Source organism: Oncorhynchus masou, chromosome 5 (assembly GCF_036934945.1).
Source record: "Oncorhynchus masou masou isolate Uvic2021 chromosome 5, UVic_Omas_1.1, whole genome shotgun sequence".
In the NCBI taxonomy this organism is placed as follows: Eukaryota; Metazoa; Chordata; class Actinopteri; order Salmoniformes; family Salmonidae; genus Oncorhynchus; species Oncorhynchus masou.
Genome location: NC_088216.1, coordinates 45644904 through 45664831, shown reverse-complemented (window position 1 = coordinate 45664831; position 19928 = coordinate 45644904). Strand labels below are relative to the sequence as shown.

The window sequence follows — 19928 nt, the reverse complement described above, 5'->3', positions numbered from 1 at the left end:
TTACGTGTGTGGGCATGTTCCTCTGCATTCCTCCTATGCACATACGCGTGCACGTGTGTCTGGGTGGGTGTTTGCCTCACAACGCCCTAGCTACGCTGAAAAGACAACCCTGTGAATCGAGATACAAGTGAGCAATTACAGTGAGAGCTAGAGTGGCAAGACACAGCTGCTTTGTGTTAGCCAAACGCACATTTATTCATGTAGGCTTATTCTGCCTCTAAGGAGGGAGATATCGTTCACAGCAATCAGAGCAAGACCGAACTGTCATGAGGGCAAGGCAGAGAATCAAAATGGACTCCTGTCCCCCCACACTGTATTTCTTCTCACATGTTACTCAGTCACACAGACCACACCTGATGTTACCACACGTGCTCCATTCTCTTCACATTCTCTATGGAAGGTACAGTGGGACTTTCCCCTCTCACCATAGGGCCATAGGGTCAAAAGTAGTGCACTAGGTAGGGAATGGTGTGCCATTTGGGACGCAGACTTGGTCCTCATATACTTGGGCGGGTCAAATGAAAAGACCTTCAACTTGTGCAATGTATAACCTAGGGTAACCTATGGTATCACCCCCCTACCCCCTCTCCCCTTCAGTTCCCTTCTAGTGATCCCAGACTGAGGATGGAGGGTGGTGATACCATCAGGTCAGGATGTTGGGTATCTCTCCCCCAGGCAGCGTGGCAGCGTGGCACAGCTCCAGAGAACCGTGGAGCCACTGAGCCAGGGCACTGCAGACTCTCCTGGCTCCACTGAACAGCACAAAGAGACTTCCTTCGGTTTCAATCTCAACCTCAATGGGATACTATAGCACACACACACACACACACACACACACACACACACACACACACATACACACACACACACACACACACACACACACACACACACAAACTCTAGAGGTTAAACTAAATGGGTACAGAAACACAAACTCATTTGGGCACAAGGCACACACAGAAACGCACAAGCACGTTCACGCTCACACACACACAAACACACAGGTTGGAGCCCCAGCAAGTGGGAGACAGGCAGACAGCGTCCTGCTGTAACCTTGAGACTGTGTGGCTGTATCCTGTCTGTGAGTAATGATGAGGGAGGGACCTGTTGGCCGCTAGGAGAGAGCGTCAGAGGAGCTCACTATGACACACACACTGCGTCTAGGGTGACCACATGTCCTGGATTGTGCGGGCCCTTTGTCCCGAAACCAAACATTCATGTCCCGCATTTTATCAACAAATTCAAACCCCATTCATTTACAAAAAAGGTTGATATGTCCTGTATTTCAGTTAGACATTCCAGCCTGTCTGTTTTTCAGTCATCTTGCACTTTTGACAAGTGATATATCATAAGAATGTGGTACTGGTGAAGTTTAGCACTTCTCCAATCACTGTTGAGATCTGATATTCTGTGCAGGGCAAGACGAGACATCGGCCAATGTCGTATCGCAACCAATCACATTTGTAAAATCCTTTCGAGCTAAATTTCAGCTAGACTTGGTGAGGACAGTTAACTACTCACAAAAGCGTGCTTCTGGCGAAGAGATCTACAAAAGTAAGTAAATAGCCGTATTAGACTGAAAGATATAAGGCGATTTCGTCAAAACTTGTGAGGCTGTCCATGATCATTGCTCATTCGACATGTTTGCTGCTACTTCTTTCAATCCAGTTTTCAAAGTCTCCCTTCCTAACTGTTCTACCTTCCCTGAGACCAACCAGAAATGTTTCCTTGGCCAAATATTCCCAGATTTTCAGAAAACACATTGGTCTCCCATTTCTGCATCACAAATTCGTCATAAGGCAAAAGAATAGCCTGTCGGAGAGCTTCAATTAGCCTGTCCGGTGCAGAGGGAAGGAGATTTCTGTGTAGTGGAGGGGTGCTTGCCAAAACATGTATGTAAGCTATCCCACATAATCAGCAATTCTTCCCGCATTTGGGTATTTTAAATGTGGTCCGCCAGGGTTGCGTCCCAAATGGCAACCTATTCCCTACATAGTGCACTACATTTGACCAGAGGCCTATGGGCCATTTTTTAAGTACTGCACTTCATAGTGCACTACTTTTGACCAGAGGCCTATGGGACATTTTTTAAGTACTGCACTTCATAGGGAGTAAGATGCCTTTTAACTGACTGACTGCCACAGACACGACCAGGTGGGCCTCACTAGTATGTGATAAGGGAGTATGTGATAATGGGTGTTTGGGGAATATATTGGCACAAGTGTTGTTCTGGTATGACAAATACAACCTCCAAACACCGGCTTCAAGGGCATTATCACTTTTATACAACGGGTTACCAACATATTCAAATAATGACTGACATATTTTCATTAAACATGTTATTTTGATGAATTTCTATAAACTATTTCATCCTTCCATAAGATATAGTCCCGACAGAAATCCAGGGTTGCTACCCAAGCCGGCTGGTCGGCTATTGGTTCAGTTGCCAGAGCCGTGACCCGTCGTTAAGTCTTTTTGTTATAAATCGATGGACGTGACACAGTCGTTCGTTCTAAATGTTTCCGTTACCATGATGGCTGGCAACATTCTTATCCCTTGCTTGCTAGCTAGCCAACTTCGGCTAACAGGGTCACATCAAACAGTGCAGCCAGAATAACAGAAAAGTTGCTGCCTTAGTGTTTGTTTCAGCTGTTTTCAAGTTAATTTTTTGTATACATCCACAAACAATGAGCTAATGATTCGCGATTTCAATTGGCATAGAACATTTGCTCTCTCGCCAGGACCCTGTTCGGAGGAGCTAGCTAACTACACAGCTAACACAATCAATCAATTGATTGATCAATCGAATTGAAGCTGGAATGACAGCAAACTAGCTGCATTTCGTTTTTTTTTAATTTACATTTCTTTGTATATATCCAATAAAATGATGCTGATTCATGCTGCCTGCCTGCCTGTCTGTCTCGTCCCAACTCCTGACACGTTCATTACTATGGGACAGATGGAAATCGAATTTCAATATAGAAACAATGTTACAAATGTCGGAGTGACAAACAATCGATGATAATACAAATCTCTGATGTTGAAAACCAAACGCCATTATAAAAGAAATGGGAGATAATGTCTAGATGCTTTTTAAAGTGGAGATCAAGTTTATAAATTGTCTGGCTGGGCTAATGGGGTAGTGGATCGCACAGTCAGATGAAATAGTGAATAGGCATTTCAACATCATAACTTAGACACCGGCTAGAACAAGGTTTTAACCAATCAGCATCCAGGATTAGACCCACCCATTGTATAAAACAGAAAGAAATTGACTGGTTAAGTTAAAGGCTAAGGTTTGGATAAATAAATTATAATAACGAGTGCCGAGCAATGTATGCTCGCGGCTTGCTAGAATGTTATGGACGGGGGTGGCGGATTGGTCTAAGCCCAAGCTCTGGCTGCCAGGCACTAATTTTGAGTCTTTTTTGCTCCTCGTGGCCATTATTCACGTCACCTCCCGACGTTCTGGGAACCTGGATGAACGTCAAATTCTGAGAACAGACTCATAGTAATGGCTGAAGCGGAATGAGTGGAATGGAATCCAAGTGTTTGATGCCATTCTATTTGCTCCATTCCGGACATTATTCCGAGCCGTTCTCCCTTCAGCAGCCTCCTGTGATCTGGAGTGACTTCACTGGGGTCCTATACATCACTGTACACTCTCTCTCTCTCTCACACACACACACACACACACACACACACACACACACACACACACACACACACACACACACACACACACACACACACACACACACACACACACACACACACACACACACACACACACACACTATACATCACACACACACACTATACATCACACACACTATTCATCATACACAGAAACACTATACATCACACACACACTCACACACACTACACATCACACACACACACACACACACACACACACACTACAGGTCACACATTGTGGATGTTACTAATGTTTAACTATACAGCACACACACTAACTTCTACCATAATGGACCCTATTCATCTTATACTGTGCCTTGTGTATAAGTTAAATCTATACAACATACAAGTGTGCCTCCCTTGTCCACTTTCATGTTAATGCCCTACTGACAAGGTCACCACGTCCATCCTCAAAGCACTGTATCAAGACAAGACATCCTATCCGGTATGGTAGATATGATGTAATTACCATCTAGCTTTGCCTGCCTAATTAGGTATACAGATCTATCTATTTCCATCTAATCAACCTTCATTTGATAATGTATGTCAGAGAAATCCCATATGGTGCCCTGCAGGACACAGAGAAAAGGGAAGGGGCGATATAGAGTGGTAGAGTGAGAGAGAGAAAGAGAGAGAGAGAGAGGGGGGGGGAGGGAGACAGAGTGAGAGGGGGGCAAGAGAGAGAGAGAGGGAGAGAGAGAGCGACGGACACGGAGACAGAAGAGAATGGGAGGGAGATAGATAGGGATAGACAGGAAGAGAAAATGAAAGACAGAGCGAGTGAGAGTAAGCTAAATAGATCGAGAGGGAGAAGGGCAGACGGGGGGAGACAGAGAGAGCGAGAGACTCTCAGACAGTGCTTTGTCCTTGACATTCCTCTCCAGGCCCCGAACCTCCTGCAGACTGCAGACTGGAGACGTGTGAGTGATTTAACTAGGCCGCTCACTCCACCCCCTTTACAACTAACAAACAGAGACGCAGGTGAAAGGCACAGAAACCAAACGAAATTGCGTGTGACTGTGGACAAAGCCCGGACAGGATCGACCTGTGGCCCAGTGATGGCTTGTGGGTAAAGATACAAGGGGACAGGCTCATTGTAATGGCTGGAATGGAATGTATTGAAAAGAAACCATGTGTCTGATACTGTTCCATTCATTCCATTACAATCAGCATGTCTTCCTATATCTTCGCCCACCAGCCACCACTGAGGTGGCCATCGCCCTGAAATCACCTCTGGCCTTTCTGTAGCCACGTGTGGTCTTATCACTTGTTGTGATATTGTTGTTGTAATATTCACATATCACCTGTGGACGCAATCTAAAGAAGCCACCCAAATGATAAACCAGGGTAAGCATTAGGCTTTTACAAAGGGCGGAATTTGATGTGTTAATACACTGTGCGGTGTGCTGCACTAAGACGGGAGCGTTGTACTGAATGATGATTTTTACCACAGTAAGAATCTAGATCATTTGAAAAATCACATGAATATTTCATGTATGCTTCTTACAGTATTCTTTTCAACCTCCCTCTCTTCCACCATCTCTCATTCCCTCCCCCTCTCTTATTCATTCTGGGGACTATTAGAAATGAGGTATAGTACGAGTGGATGATGAAACATTTATGACCACCAACACCTCTTTCCAAAAAGGTTTCCAGATGCATTAAATAAATATGACAGTGGGATAATTCTTGGACATCAGGGTGTGGAGACAGTACCTTGGGAGGAAAATAGAATAGTTAGAGTGACTAGACAGGAGGGAGTACAGTGAGAGACTGTGACAGGAAGGGAGAGAGATAGAGAGAGAGGAGACATATGTCTGTGTGAGTTGTAAAAGGGAGATTGACTAGTGGCGGACATTAAAGGAAAACTCCACCCAAAAACGATTTTTTGGTATTTGTTTCAATAGTCCATTGTTGATATTGTCCCAAAATGTATTACGTGTCAATAATCAAGTTTTCAAAATACACTACATATACAAAAGTATGTGGACATGGCTTCAAATGAGTGGATTTGGCTATTTCAACCACACCCATTGCTGACAGGTGTATAAAATCGAGCACACCGCCATGCAATCTCCATAGACAAACATTAGCAGTAGAATGGCCTTACAGAAGAGCTCAGTGACTTTCCGTTATAGGATGCCACCATTCCAACAAGTTAGTTTGTCAAATTTCTGCCCTGCTAGAGCTGCCCCGGTCAACTGTAAGCGCTGTTGTTGTGGAAACATCTAGGAGCAACAACGGCTCAGCCGCTAAGTGGTAGGCCACATAAGCTCACAGAACGGCACCAAATGGTGAAGCGCGTAAAAATCGTCTGCCTTTGGAACGTCAGCACAAGAACTGTTCGTCCGGAGCTCCGTGAAATGGGTTTCCATGGCTCAGTAGCAGCACACAAGCCTAAGATCATTATACGGAATACCAAGGATCGGCTGGAATGGTGTAAAGCTCGCCGCCACTGGACTCCGGAGCAGTGGAAATGCGTTCTCTGAAGTGATGAATCCCGCTTCACCATCTGGCAGTCCGGCGGATGAATCTGGGTTTGGCGAATGCCAGGAGAACACTACCTTCCCCAATGCATAGTGACAACTGTAAGGTTTGGTGGAGGAGGAATAATGGTCTGAGGCTGTTTTCATGGTTCGGGCTTGGCCCCTTAGTTCCAGTGAATGTAAATTGTAATGCTACAGCATACAATGACATTCTAGACGATCCTGTGCTTCCAACATTGTGGCAACAGTTTGGGGAAGACCCTTTCCTGTTTATGCATGACACTGCCCCGTGCGCAAAGCGAGTTCCACACAGAAATGGTTTGTCGAGATCAGTGTGGAAGAACTTGACTGGTCTCCACGCCTTTGGGGTGAATTGGAACGCTGACTGTGAGCCAGGCCTAATCACCAAACATCAGTGCCCGACCTCACTAGGGCTCTTGTGGCTGAATTGAAGTCCCCACCACAATATTCTAACATCTAGTGGAAAGCCTTCCCAGAAGAGTGGAGGCTATTACAGCAGAAAAGGGGGGACCAACTCCATATTAAAGCCCATGATTATGGAATGAGATGTTCGACGAGCAGGTGTCCACATATTTTTGGTCATGTAGTGTATAGAACTTTCAATAATACAGAAATACAGCCAGTATGATGCTGCGTTTTGTATCATATGATGCAAAAAGCATCATACAGGCTGTATTTCTGTATTTTATATGTCTTCAAAACTTGATTGCTGATAACAATGGACAATCAACAATGGACTACTGAAACAAATACCAAAAGATTTTCCTTTAATCCAAGTACACACTATCCAGTGTGCACTACGAAGTGTACACTATCAAGTAGCAGCATAGGGGGAGACGAGGGGAGAAAACATGTTGTGTTCTAACCTGGTTCTCCTCGTGAGTCACCCTCATCTGCTCCTTGAGGACGGAGGTGCGTGCCGCCTCCTCCTTGCGTATCATCCTCTCCTTCTTCAGCTCGGGGCTCCAGAAGCTCTTGATGCTGTTGGTGGATGAGCCCAGCTTGCTGTCCTTCAGGTCCAGCTCTCTCCTCAGCAGGTCGTTCTCCCGCTGCATGTCCCGGAGTGTGGCCTGCATCTCCAAGAGTTCCCCCCCACTGCCTCGCACAGCCTGCCGCAACAGGGCCGACGGCACCCCCTGAGGGTGATGGTGGTGGTGCTGCAGCATGGACAGGGAGCCCAGGTCGCTGTAGGACAGCAGGTCAGCGTGGTGGCCCAGCCCCACCGGGCGATGTTGGGGCTGCTGCCCATGGCCGTGACGCGGCCCCGTACATGGCCCGGTTGGAGGCTCGCCCCAGCGTCATGGTGCCCTTAGGGTAGGTGGCGGTTGAGCCCACTCCCTCGTGGTCGCTTAGGTACATGGGCCCGGACGTGGCGTAGGCAGCGTTCAGTGACTGGATGTTCTCCATGGAGAGCGTCTTACCCCCTCCACCGCCCCGCCCCCACTGTTGGCCCTCCGGTGGCCCAGCCTGGGGGACCTAGGCAGGCGGGGGACCGTGCAGGGCTGCTCTCGATGTGGCCGACCGCTCTGGCGCTGCCGTACATGTCCTGGGTGTGGGATGTGTGGCCTGGGCCGGCCGGACGCTTGCCACGGGGTCCTTACCAGGGGCACGCTGCGACGATCACAGTGCACCCTCACTCTGTAACACACATGGGCGGCTCACTGCATGCCTGTGTGGGTGAAGGACCTCGACATCAACAGATCTGGGGAAAGAGCAATTTGTCATAATAATGACAAGAAATATGCTGCATATTTTATCTGTCAAGAACACACAGCATACTCTCTCTCTCTCTCTCTCTCTCTCTCTCTCTCTCTCACACGCACACACACACTCCACCCACACACACATCCCACACTCCTTCTACAGTGTTTGGTAGGTGTAGTGTCATAAGAAGCAGCTCCTCTCCTCCTGTTCACATAGAGAGCTGGGTGAGTGAGTCACACCAGCCTGTGGCTCTGTGGGCTTCTTTTGCAGGGAGGGATTCCAATTCTAAGTGAACCCACTGGGAATCGCAGCATCACCCTGGCTTCCCCCGGCCCAGGCACTCATCCCAGTCCTATTAGTGCTGACCCCATCAGGAAGCAGAGAACACCTACCTCACTGTGTATAGTATTTAGTACATCTAGTATAGCAACCACAATATCACATATACTCTATGCATAGAACCAAGTATCATGCCCATCTGGCATGCCAAGGCAAACGCTCAAAGTATTTGAAGAGATTTCAAATGCAGTACTATTAAATCCCAGGATTGCTCTATATCAATACACTAGTAAAAACACTATATTCATATATAATACATGTCAATAAGCAGTAATACAATAATAATCAATAATACATCCCCAGAGTTCAGCTGTGCATGCTTCCATTTCCTCTTCTGGAGCACTCAGCCACATGTAATCACTCCTATCATTCCACACACCAGGGTCATATTCACTAGACACCAATAGGAAGCAAATGGACTGAAACAGGGAGGGACTACCTTGATCTTGTCCAATAAGAAACACTCATTTTCATTTTCCGTTTCAAAACGCTTTGCTACATTTTGCACTAATGAATATGACCCAGGGGGAGCAGAAAGTATACTGTCCATACAAATGGAACTTATGCTGTTGTATTGACTCCTTATCAACAAAGAGCAGAACAACTGTATTTTCATTGTTCATCTATGGACCTACATCATACAGGTGTGCCTTATATATCTTATGTTACAGCTAATATAGCTACAGTTATGTGTATTGCAAATCATTTGTAATTCCCATCCATGAAACAGTACAGAGCAGTGTGTGTATAATACTTATTGTGTAGGCTACTGCTAAAGTTGGCCAGATTGTGTTGCCCAGTAGGAGTCAACTCCCTGTGGAGTCACTAAACACCAGAGACTTTAAAATGGCAGCCAATGTTTCTGGCCATCACATACATGCACATTGCCTTCGGAAAGTATTCAGACCCCTTGACTTTTTCAAAAATGTTGTTACATTACCGCCTTATTCTAAAATGTATTAAATAAAAGAAAATCCTCAGCAATCTACACACAATAGCCCATAATGACAAAGTGAAAACAGTTTTTTTTTAATTTTGCAAATGTATAACAAATACCAAATAACAGAAATACCTAATTTACGTAAGTATTTAGACCCTTTGCTATGAGACTCAATAATTGAGCTCAGGTGCGTCCTGTCCATTGATCATCATTGAGATGTTTCTACAACTTGATTGGAGTCCACCTGTGGTAAATTCAATTTATTGGACATGATTTGGAAAGGCACTGTCTATATAAGGTCCCACAGTTGGCGGCACAGATCTGGGGAAGGGTACCATAAAATGTCTGCAGCATTGAATGTCCCCAAGAACATAGTAGCCTCTATCATTCTTAAATGGAAGAAGTTTGGAACCACCAAGACTCTTCTTAGAGCTGGCCGCCCAGCCAAATTGAGCAATCAGGGGAGAAGGGCCTTGGGTCAGGAGGTGACCAAGAACCCAATGGTCACTCTGACATAGCTCCAGAGTTCCTCTGTGGAGATGCAAGAAACTTTCAGAAGGACAACCATCTCTGCAGCATTCCACCAATCAGGCCTTTATGGTAGATGGGCCAGACGGAAGCCACTCCTCAGTAAAAGGCACATGACAGCCCACTTGGAGTTTGCCAAAAGGCACCTAAAGACCCTCAGACCATGAGAAACAAGATTTTCTGGTCAGATGAAACCAAGATTGAACTCTCTGGCCTGAATGTCAAGCGTCTGGAGGAAACCTGGCACTATCCCTACGATGAAGCATGGTGATGGCAGCATCATGCTGTGGGGATGTTTTTCAGCGGCAGGGACTGGGAGACTAGTCAGGATCGAGGCAAAGATGAACGGAGCAAAGTACAGAGAGATCCTTGATAAATACCTGCTCCAGAGCACTCATAACCTCAGACTGGGACAAAGGTTTACCTTTTAACAGGACAACGACCCTAAGCACACAGCCAAGACAACACAGGAGTGGCTTCGGGACAAGTCTCTGAATGTCATTGAGTGGCCCAGCAAGAGCCTGGACTTCAACCCGATTGAACATCTCTGGAGAGACCTGAAAATAGCTGTGCAGCAACACTCCCCATCCAACCAAACAGAGCTTTAGAGGATCTGCAGAAAAGAATGGGAGAAACTCCCCAAATACAGGTCTGCCAAGCTTGTAGCTTTATACCCAATAAGACTTGATGCTGCAATCGCTGCCAAAGGTGCTTCAAAGTACTGAATTAAAAGGTCTGAATACTTATGGGAATGTGACATTTCCATTTTTTATTTGTAATACATTTGCAAAAATGTATAAAAAACGTTTTTTTTGCTTTGTCATTATGGGGTATTGTGTGTAGATTCATGAGGGAAAAAAGAATGAGGCTGTAATGTAACAAAGTGTGAAAAAGGGGGTCTGAATACTTTCTTTTTTCTTTTCTTTTTTTACCAGGGCATATATGGCCCATAGGGAATAGCTGCCCTTTGGGATAAAACCCCAGTGTTATCAGAGGAGGACTCAAGAGGGTACAGGAGGATACAGAATGGTACTGGATGGTACAGGATAGTACGGGAGGGTTCTTTTGAAAAAAACAACTAAAGATGAACGGCTGTTTTTAAACGGATAGTGGTGGTGCAGCGTGTCTTTGGGGATAGCTGGGCTGTATTCTTCCTTCCTTCCAGGCCACCCTTGCATCGTCTTCTCAGAAGACACGGTTTCCATAGAGACTGCAGTGTCTGGGCTCACAGAGATAAAGCACCTGGTTTTGGCAGTCCTCTTACATCACTGTAACGTAAGTTTCAAAAGGGGAGAGAAAAAAAATGTATTCCTATGAATTCCGGTGCGGGGGGATAGAGGAAGTTAAAAGGAAAAGTGATAAGTGACTGACAACAGATGGTCTGCTCATCGGTGCCACACACTCTTGTCTCCATGCCAGGGTGAGGGTGAGGGTGGGGACAAGATGGCCACTAGCTTTTTGGAGCCATTATCCGCATGTCCTACAGCCAGACCTGACTTTGCCTATAGCACTATGCCACCTCTCCCTTTCAGAATCAACGATGTGACATGGATGAATGGCTGTCTTATGAACTCACACAATACCTGACTTTGCCAATATCTTTACAGGAACACTCTGCCACCATTCAGAGTCAGATAGCTTTGTGATATGACAACCCACCAGTCTATAAAGGGTGTTTGAGGTAAGGAAAGCATTTTGTAGCCAATTACAATGACCATGGGAGTTGGCAAGATGGCATAAACAGATCTGGGACCAGGCTAAGCATTTTTGGGACAAGAAAGAAATGCTGAAGAAATACCTAGGAGAAAACACTTCAACAGAAGCAATTACAATGATACAGTGACAGGCGAGAGCAGACAGGGAGTTCAGTAATAACTATAATTTCAGTTTGTTACAACAAAAAACTTTAAAATGGGACAGGAGTGTTACAAATACAGAATGGCAGAAGTGAATGGAAAAAAATCCACTGGAAGGGATGTAATATGTCAGCCTACATTAGCTGAAAGAAGTGGAGCGGGTGTAACATTAGCCAAACAAGTTGCTTTTTCAGTTGCCAGTCCCTCTGAGAGACTGTAGCTCATTAAACTCAAACGAATTATACAACACACATACTGTATCAGGAAGTTCTGCAATTATTATCTTCAATTGGTTGGCAATGGCTGCAGTGTTTGTGAAGTCTGGAGTGAAAATGTTGGGAAAAGCGGCAAGGACTGCATGTGGCCGGCTGAGTTTAGACCCCGGGTCTCCTGGGCCCAACAAGACTTTTCAATCCCTCTGAGCTAAAGCCAACAAGTGAAGTGAAGGAGCCTGGAAGAACCTTTTGCGAATCGGTAAATTGTCACTCAGGGGGGAACCTATTCTGGTCACAAAGGTTCCTCGAGGAACCCCTGTGCCATGATGCATATATTTTCGCAAAAAATGTCACAGATTGACGTTTATATGCTGATACTGGGCTGCCTATGTAAAGGTTCAAACCGGAACCTTTTTGTGATGAGAAAAGTTAAATGTTTACCTTTTTATTAAAATATTGCAGCAGCAGCAACCTATCAGAAGATTAGAGGCACGGCTTTTTTATTTTTGGCCACTGGTAAGAATAAATGTCATTTCTGTTTATCATATAAAGTTGAAAGTTTGTACAATACAAATGTCTATTTTCCTTGAATGTTTATGCATGTTACATAATCTAATATTAACATTGCTGACTACATATAGAGCATTGACAGTCATCCAAATGCAATAACATCTTTATATAGTAATAAAGTGGTAACAAATCCAACATTGGGATTTGCATAGGCTCTTGAGGTACTCATACATGTCTGTAAGCCTCATTGATGCTACAAAAATATTAGTGTTCAACCTTAACATGAGATGACAATACAACAGAAAACATTAACAGGAGGGAATTTACTCTCACGGGTTGCCAAACATAATTATGTGAATGCCACGCCCTTACTAAGCAACGCCCCCATTCTTCTCATCTGACCAACTGAGTCATATCTTATGCTGTGTTTACAACCAAGTGGAAAGGTGGCAATTTTCAGTTGTGAAGTAGTAAATACAATTTGGATGCATTCACGTGCTTTGAACTTGATGATGTGCAACGATTGGCTAATGGAAAACAAGCTGTGTCAACCATAAACTAAAAGTACAGCTATAATGCTTGCAAACAAATTCTAATGTTTAAAAAAAAATGTATAATAGATTGCTTGCCGAAAATTCTGTTTTCAAGGTAATTTTCTTAGTAGGTGATGTCAAAGGTTTCCCACTAGTCATTACGGGTTGGAGGGGCGTTCAAGTGGATGTTTCCCAGTCGTTTGTGGTAAATACCACATTCCCACTTGGTTATGAATGCAGGGTTAATAATCCAGCATCAATAACCCAGCATCAACCACCCAACCTGGCTCTTTTTAAAGAAAACAACCCAACTAAGTGAAACAATGCCTGCAACCCAGATAGGTCATCCAAACAACCAATCCAAACAACCAAGAGTGTAGGCTAGGATGAAAATACTGTAGCTAACTGGTGACTTAAGACAACTCCTAATAATTATCATCATAAACAAACATCATTACCATCACAAAACACTTTTCGGAAGTGAAACAGGAGGCTACAGTCATATCATACAATTGGCATGACAGACAATGTTGTATTATTCAACATTGTTATTAAAATAGTATTCAAATAGGAATGGGTTATTGTTTACAAGTTGCTAGCTATCGCATAAAGCCATCACCAAAAGCCACATATTTCCATTTTATTCTGAGTCTGGCAGCACAACAAATCCGATGATGAAATAATATTACATATGGATTTATTTATAGTGCTTTGCATGTGCCAGCAAAAAGGTTCCTCCAGGAAACATTGAAAGCATGAAAGGTTCCTCCAAGAACCCCTCAACTAACCAATGGTGCAAAAATTAACCCATTGACTGCAATGGTTCCTTGAGAATCTCCAGGGTTCCTCGAGTCACCCCAAATTTTAAGAGTCTAGGCTTTCTGTCTGTGAAGCCACACCAACACAGTGATGGACTGGGACCATAAATTGGCTCTGGCATTTCTAACACACTGGCCCATTTTTTTTCCTTGAGGCCCCCAATATTAGCAAGATAATTATCATTTTGCGAAACAACAAAAAAGTTAGACCCGCCCACCTGGCAAAACAAAATGGACCAGCCCATCTGGCTTTTTCAAGAAATGCTGGATGGCCGGTCTGCCCCTTGGTGCAAACATCCTCTCTCATGTATTGCTGTCCAGGGCTGTGGTGCTGAATCGCCCAAACATAGCGCTGAATCCACCAATCGCTGTGCTGTCCATGGTGCTGAACTAAGACTCAATCAACACATTGCATAGTAGCCTACCGTAGTAACTGCCGTCCCCGCGCTTATATACATTGTGTGGATGAAGGGCGTGTCGGTTGAATAAAGACACAACACCCTGGGTTTATAACCGCGGATATCGACGCTGCCGCACGAGCATGCTTTTGCGGCACAGTCGATAGCGCGCTGGACTTCGGGATAGAAGGTCGAAGGTTCGAGACCTGCTCCCTGCCTGTTTCATTGCAATACCTTAAAAGATCCAGAAATGTATCATTCATGTGTAATTTATATCTATAGGCTGAGGTTTTTATTTTAGGCTATCTGGCATTAGTGCAGGAGCCTAAACTTCAGGGTCTCACGGTACTCCGCCAAACAACCTACAGGTCAATCGTCAAATAATTTTTGGAATGAGCAGAAAAAGTTAACGTTGATCCATGGAGGCAAAAAGGACAATGTTGGAGTTAAATTCAATAAGAGAAAAACTGCGAAATTGAGAGTTGAAAATAAAGAGAAGGGAGGGTCAGAAAGGTAACGTTTGGAAAAGAGTTGGTTAAAGAAGGATTTTTTAAGCATCGAGAAAATTGAAGTATGGATGTTGTGGGGTGGTGGGAAAAAGTTATTGTCCCCGCTGAAGACATCTATATCGGTCCGCAAATAGAGCAATATTAAAGGCCCAGTGCACTAGTTTTGTGAAAAAATATATTTTTTAAAGAATAAAAAAGTATTCCCTATTCTGATTTTTCAGTGGGTGGTGCAGCACCCATACTTCCCGCGATTATTCATATTTTATGTGGTTGAAATACTGCCGGTATTGAACTGCGCAGTTGCATTCTCTCAAGATGCTGAAAGAAATATATCATATTTCTCCACTCTTGTTCCCGAGTATCATTTTACTGCAAAAAAAATGCTTATTTTTGCAAGAGTTCATGTTAAGGCTATGTGAGAGGGTATAGACCTAGAGTCAGTGTCCAGATTTTAGTTTCCATGTAACCCATCTGAACAGTAGGCTACAGTTCTCTTAACATGCCATAGGCCTATTTGAGACCCCATCCTGTCACTGTCGAATTTCACAATCATCACACATAACACATAACATATAATCCTCTTTAACCACTTAACTTGTCTCCTCCCCTTCATCTACACTGATTGAAGTTAATTTAACAAGTGACATTAATAAAGGATCCTAGCATTCCCCTGCACTCTCCTGGTCAGTTTATGTCATGGAAAGAGCAGGTGTTCCTAATGTTTTGTAGGCCTATATGATCAGTGTGTAGTCGCGCGGTGCGGATGGGTTATTTGCAATTGTGGGCGGGTGTTGGTGAAAAAAACAGCTGATCCGCTCACCACTAGCCTACTGGTATTTGTATATTTACAATTTTTTTGGATTCAATCAACCTGCCCAACGATGATAATATTGTTGGACGAGTAAATGCACGTGGGAGAAATAAATATGGGGTAGATAAGCGCAACCTGCTGTGATTGCGAGGGGCAACATAACTATTAGATAGGCCTAGTGGCATGGACATTTTCGCACAGATAGGCCTTACAGATGCTCTGAAAGCATGACTTTCACCCTTTCTGTGCCAATTAATAGCGCTTTAGGTTCTGGTGCTGGCTGCATTTCTATAAGGCCATGTCATTTCCCTTTAATCAACCAAATGCAACCTTTAAGTCCATCCCTTAGAAACCCTTTATTAGGCCTATAGTGTCATTTTTCTTTGCCATCTTATTGGAAACGAAATCTACAAAGGATCATAGCAGTGTCTCCCTAAATGCCATTATAAATCAATAATTATACACATCAATTATACACATCAATGTGGCATCATCGTTGCAGTCACAAATGGTCCATCTTTCATACATCAATACAGTGTCGTGGGCTAGAGTGCGAAAACAAACTTGTGCACGCACACCTGAACATAATTTCAAATTCACTCCACATCCGCACAACTCTTGCGGCAAAAGGTCAGCTGCATATGCTAGTATGCAGAATGGTCATGAAGGAAATCCTATCTGAGCGGAGGCAGGGACATGTTTGGAGATCAATAATTCCAATGAGACAGTGCAGCAGGTTGTCACTTGACCATAATAACACGGGGAAATTATGCATATGGTCTACTTAGGTAGAAAATACTAAATGACCATCAACAAGCCCTGCTGCTGACAAGACACCCCACAATTAAAATCCCTCCCCTTGCCTTTCATGATTGGTTGAGAGGATCAGATAGTACAAACACGCTTTTCCGAGTGGCTGTCGCCTCTGTCAGTTAGCCAAAATGAAACGTCAATTTCCGAAGGGGGTTTCGTTCGTTTGAAGGGGACACATGTAGCTGAGGGTTCTTCGGGTTCTTCTCAATCGATTATTGAAATTATTGGAACATAACACGCTAATGTTTAGTAGCCGAATAGCCTCAACTATTTATAAATATGATCCTGGTGTCGATATTGCATAATATTTCTTATTCATAATGACAGCATCTCCAAAAATGTTCCTCTTGAATTCCCCTAATAAGGAAATATATTACATAATGTAAGCCTGAGGCATTACAGACGTTTCTTATGTCGAATTGTTACTGCCCTTGATGTCTAGTGTTTCATGGGAATACATCATTCTTCTCCAATGCAATGTGAGAATCTATGACAGCTGGCCACTATAGATAACGTCACATACATTCCATAGGATTAGGCGCTTTTAGGATGAAATACGACTCCAAAGCCCTAGAAATCTTTGATATTGAAAATTAAATAGAGATATGTAATTCGTTTCACCTTTCCTTGATACCAGTTCTACTTGAAATGAACTCACAAACCAATTCGATTTTCAACCGAATCGAATGACTGAAATATACAAGATAAAAACACATATTTACTTCTACAAATTAGCTTACAGCATGTTTTTCCGATGCATTCATCTACTATGCAATCCAACGAATGAATTGGGAGTGATATTTTACGCACAGATGCGTTCCCTCAATCCGTCTAATCGAAAGAGAACCGTCAACCCCATAATATCGAAAACACTTCACTATTTCAGGCATGTGGTGATACGCTGCCGTTCTCTATCATACGTATTTGCGTTGATCTTGAATGAATCAAAATAGAAATGTACCTTTTTCTACCATTAGTTCCTCTCCATCACCATCCAGAGACAGTGGCGTCTTACAGCCTCCATTCACACCGGTCTCAGCATCCTGCACTGTCATTGGGTAGCGGACACGCGATTTCTCCCCCTACCCGCTAGGGAGCTGCACAGTCTGATTGTTAAAGGGACAGCCAAGAGAATCTCAAGCAGAATGAATGGACTCAATCATATAAACGTGACTTTAAGTGTGTAATCACAACATCGAAATCTCATAATTCAACTCACAAACTCCCATCCTCTCACAGACTTCCATCCTTATCCTCCTAGCTCTTTGTGGTCACAGTCCTCACGTTTGTATGGATGGTGAAGGTTTCAGGAGTTTCAGCATTGAAAATCCAGTCTAATTTCAGGTTTAATTGGTTGAAGTATTAGGTATCTGAGAGGTGGAAAATGTGACAAAATCTGCCCCCACTCCGAACCAACACCCCTCATGATTACATTTACATTTCATTTTAGTAATTTAGCAGAAGCTCTTATTTATAGCGACTTACAGTTAGTACATAAAGGTAGCTATAGTTAAGACAACCACATTTCACAGTCTTAGTAAGTCATCCTCAAGTCTAATTTCACGGCCGCTGTGCCATCATCTACCATTAAGCACCATCATTAACTGTGTTCAACCAGAGATTGCAATTCATAAAGGCATGCCATCCCCTATAACTCTTGTCATTTGTGTGCTTAATTATATGACATTTTCTAAATGTCACAGATGCAGAATAGTCTGTGGTGATTGGCTGAAGGATCTCAGGCCCATTTTATTCTAAGCTCCTGCATTGTGAGTGCTCTGATTGGCTTGGCTGCCTTTTGCATTCTAAATGAAACCCTATTCCCAATACATATATATATGTATATATATATATATATATACAGCTGAAGTCTGAAGTTTACATACACTTAGTTTGGAGTCACTAAACCTCGTTTTTCAACCGCTCCACAAATGTATAAGACATCTACTTTGTTCATGACACAAGTCATTTCTCCAACAATTGTTTACAGACAGGTTATTTCACTTATAATGCACTGTATCACAATTCCAGTGGGTCAGAAGTTTACATACACGAAGTTGACTGTGCCTTTAAAACAGCTTGTAAAATTCCAGATAATGATGTCATGGCTTTAGAAGCTTCTGATAGACTAATTGTCACGCCCTGACCTTAGTTATCTTTGTTTTCTTTATTATTTTGGTTAGGTCAGGGTGTGACAATGGTGGTTGGTTTAGTTTTTGTATTGTCTAGGTGTTTTTGTCCTGTTTAGGTGTTTTTGTTCTTTCTAGGGTTTTTGTATATCTATGGGGTTTTAGTATATCTAGGTATATGTAGGTCTATGGCGGCCTGAATTGGTTTCCAATCAGAGGCAGCTGTTTATCGTTGTCTCTGATTGGGGATCCTATTTAGGTTGCCATTTACCATTTTGGTTTTGTGGGTTATTATTCTATATTTAGTTGCCTGTTTGCACTAGTCATATTGCTTCACAGTTCGTTTTGTTATTTTGTATAGTTTTGTTCAGTGTTAATTAATAAATAGAATGTACGCTTATCACGCTGCGCCTTGGTATCATCGTTATGACGAACGTGACAGAATAACCCACCAAACCAGGACCAAGCAGCGTGAAAAGAAGGTACAGCGCTTAATCGGGAAATGGACCTGGGAGGAGATATTAGATGGAGCAGGACCCTAGACACAGCCGGTGGAGTATCGCCGTCTTAAGGAGGAGTTAGAGGCAGCGAATGCGGAACGGCGATACTACGATAAATACCGGAGAATAGAGGAACAGCGACGATATGAAGGTACGGAAGCCCGTGAGGCAGCCCCAATAAAAAAATGGGGGGGGGGGGCACGAGGAGATTGCATGAGTCAGGAAGCCAACTCCTCGTGCTTACCGTGGGGAGCGTGTAACTGGTCAGGCACCGTGTTATGCAGAGATGCGCACGGTGTCTCCAGTGCGCTATTCTAGCCAGGTGCGCTCTATTCCAGCTCCTCGCATTTGCCGGGCTAGAATGGGCATCCAGCCAGGACGTATTGAGCCAGCTCCATGTTCTGGATCTCCAATGCGTCTCCCGCACTCGCCCTGAGGTGCGTGTCACCAGCCCAGTACCACCAGTGCCAACACCACAAACCAGGCTTTCTGTGAGCCTCCAGAGCCCAGTACGCTCTGTTGCTCCTCCCCGCACTCGCCCTGAGGTGCGTGTCCCCAGCCCGGTACCACCAGTTCCGGCACCACGCACCAGGCCTCCAGTGCACCTCCAGGGTCCAGTACGCCCTGTACCTCCTCCCCGCACTCGCCCTGAGGTGCGTGTCCTGAGGTGCGCACCACACACCAGGCCTACAGTTCGTTATGACATAATTTACATAATTTGAGTCAATTGGAGGTGTACCTGTGGATGTATTTCAAGGCCTACCTTCAAACTCAGTGCCTATTTGCTTGACATCATGGGAAAATCAAAATAAATCAGTCAAGACCTCAGAAATAAAATTGTAGACTTCCACAAGTCTGGTTCATCCTTAGGAGCACATTGGTCTGTACAAACAATAGTACGCAAATATAAACACCATGGAACCACGCAGCCGTCATACTTCTTAGGAAGGAGACACGTTCTGTTTCCTAGAGATGAACGTACTTTGGTGCGAAAGTGCGAATAAATCCCAGGACAACAGCAAAGGACCTTGTGAAGATGCTGAAGGAAACAGGTACAAAAGCATTTATTTCAACAGTAAAATGAGTCCTATATCGACATCACCTGAAAGTCCGCTCAGC

At 44.0% G+C, this 19928-nt stretch overlaps 1 pseudogene; it reads right to left on the bottom strand.

Moving 5' to 3' along the window:
* The window catches only part of LOC135539671 (ERC protein 2-like), a 364220-nt pseudogene extending 346989 nt beyond the window's left edge, over positions 1-17231 (bottom strand).
* Between the last annotated feature and the right edge of the window lie 2697 nt (positions 17232-19928).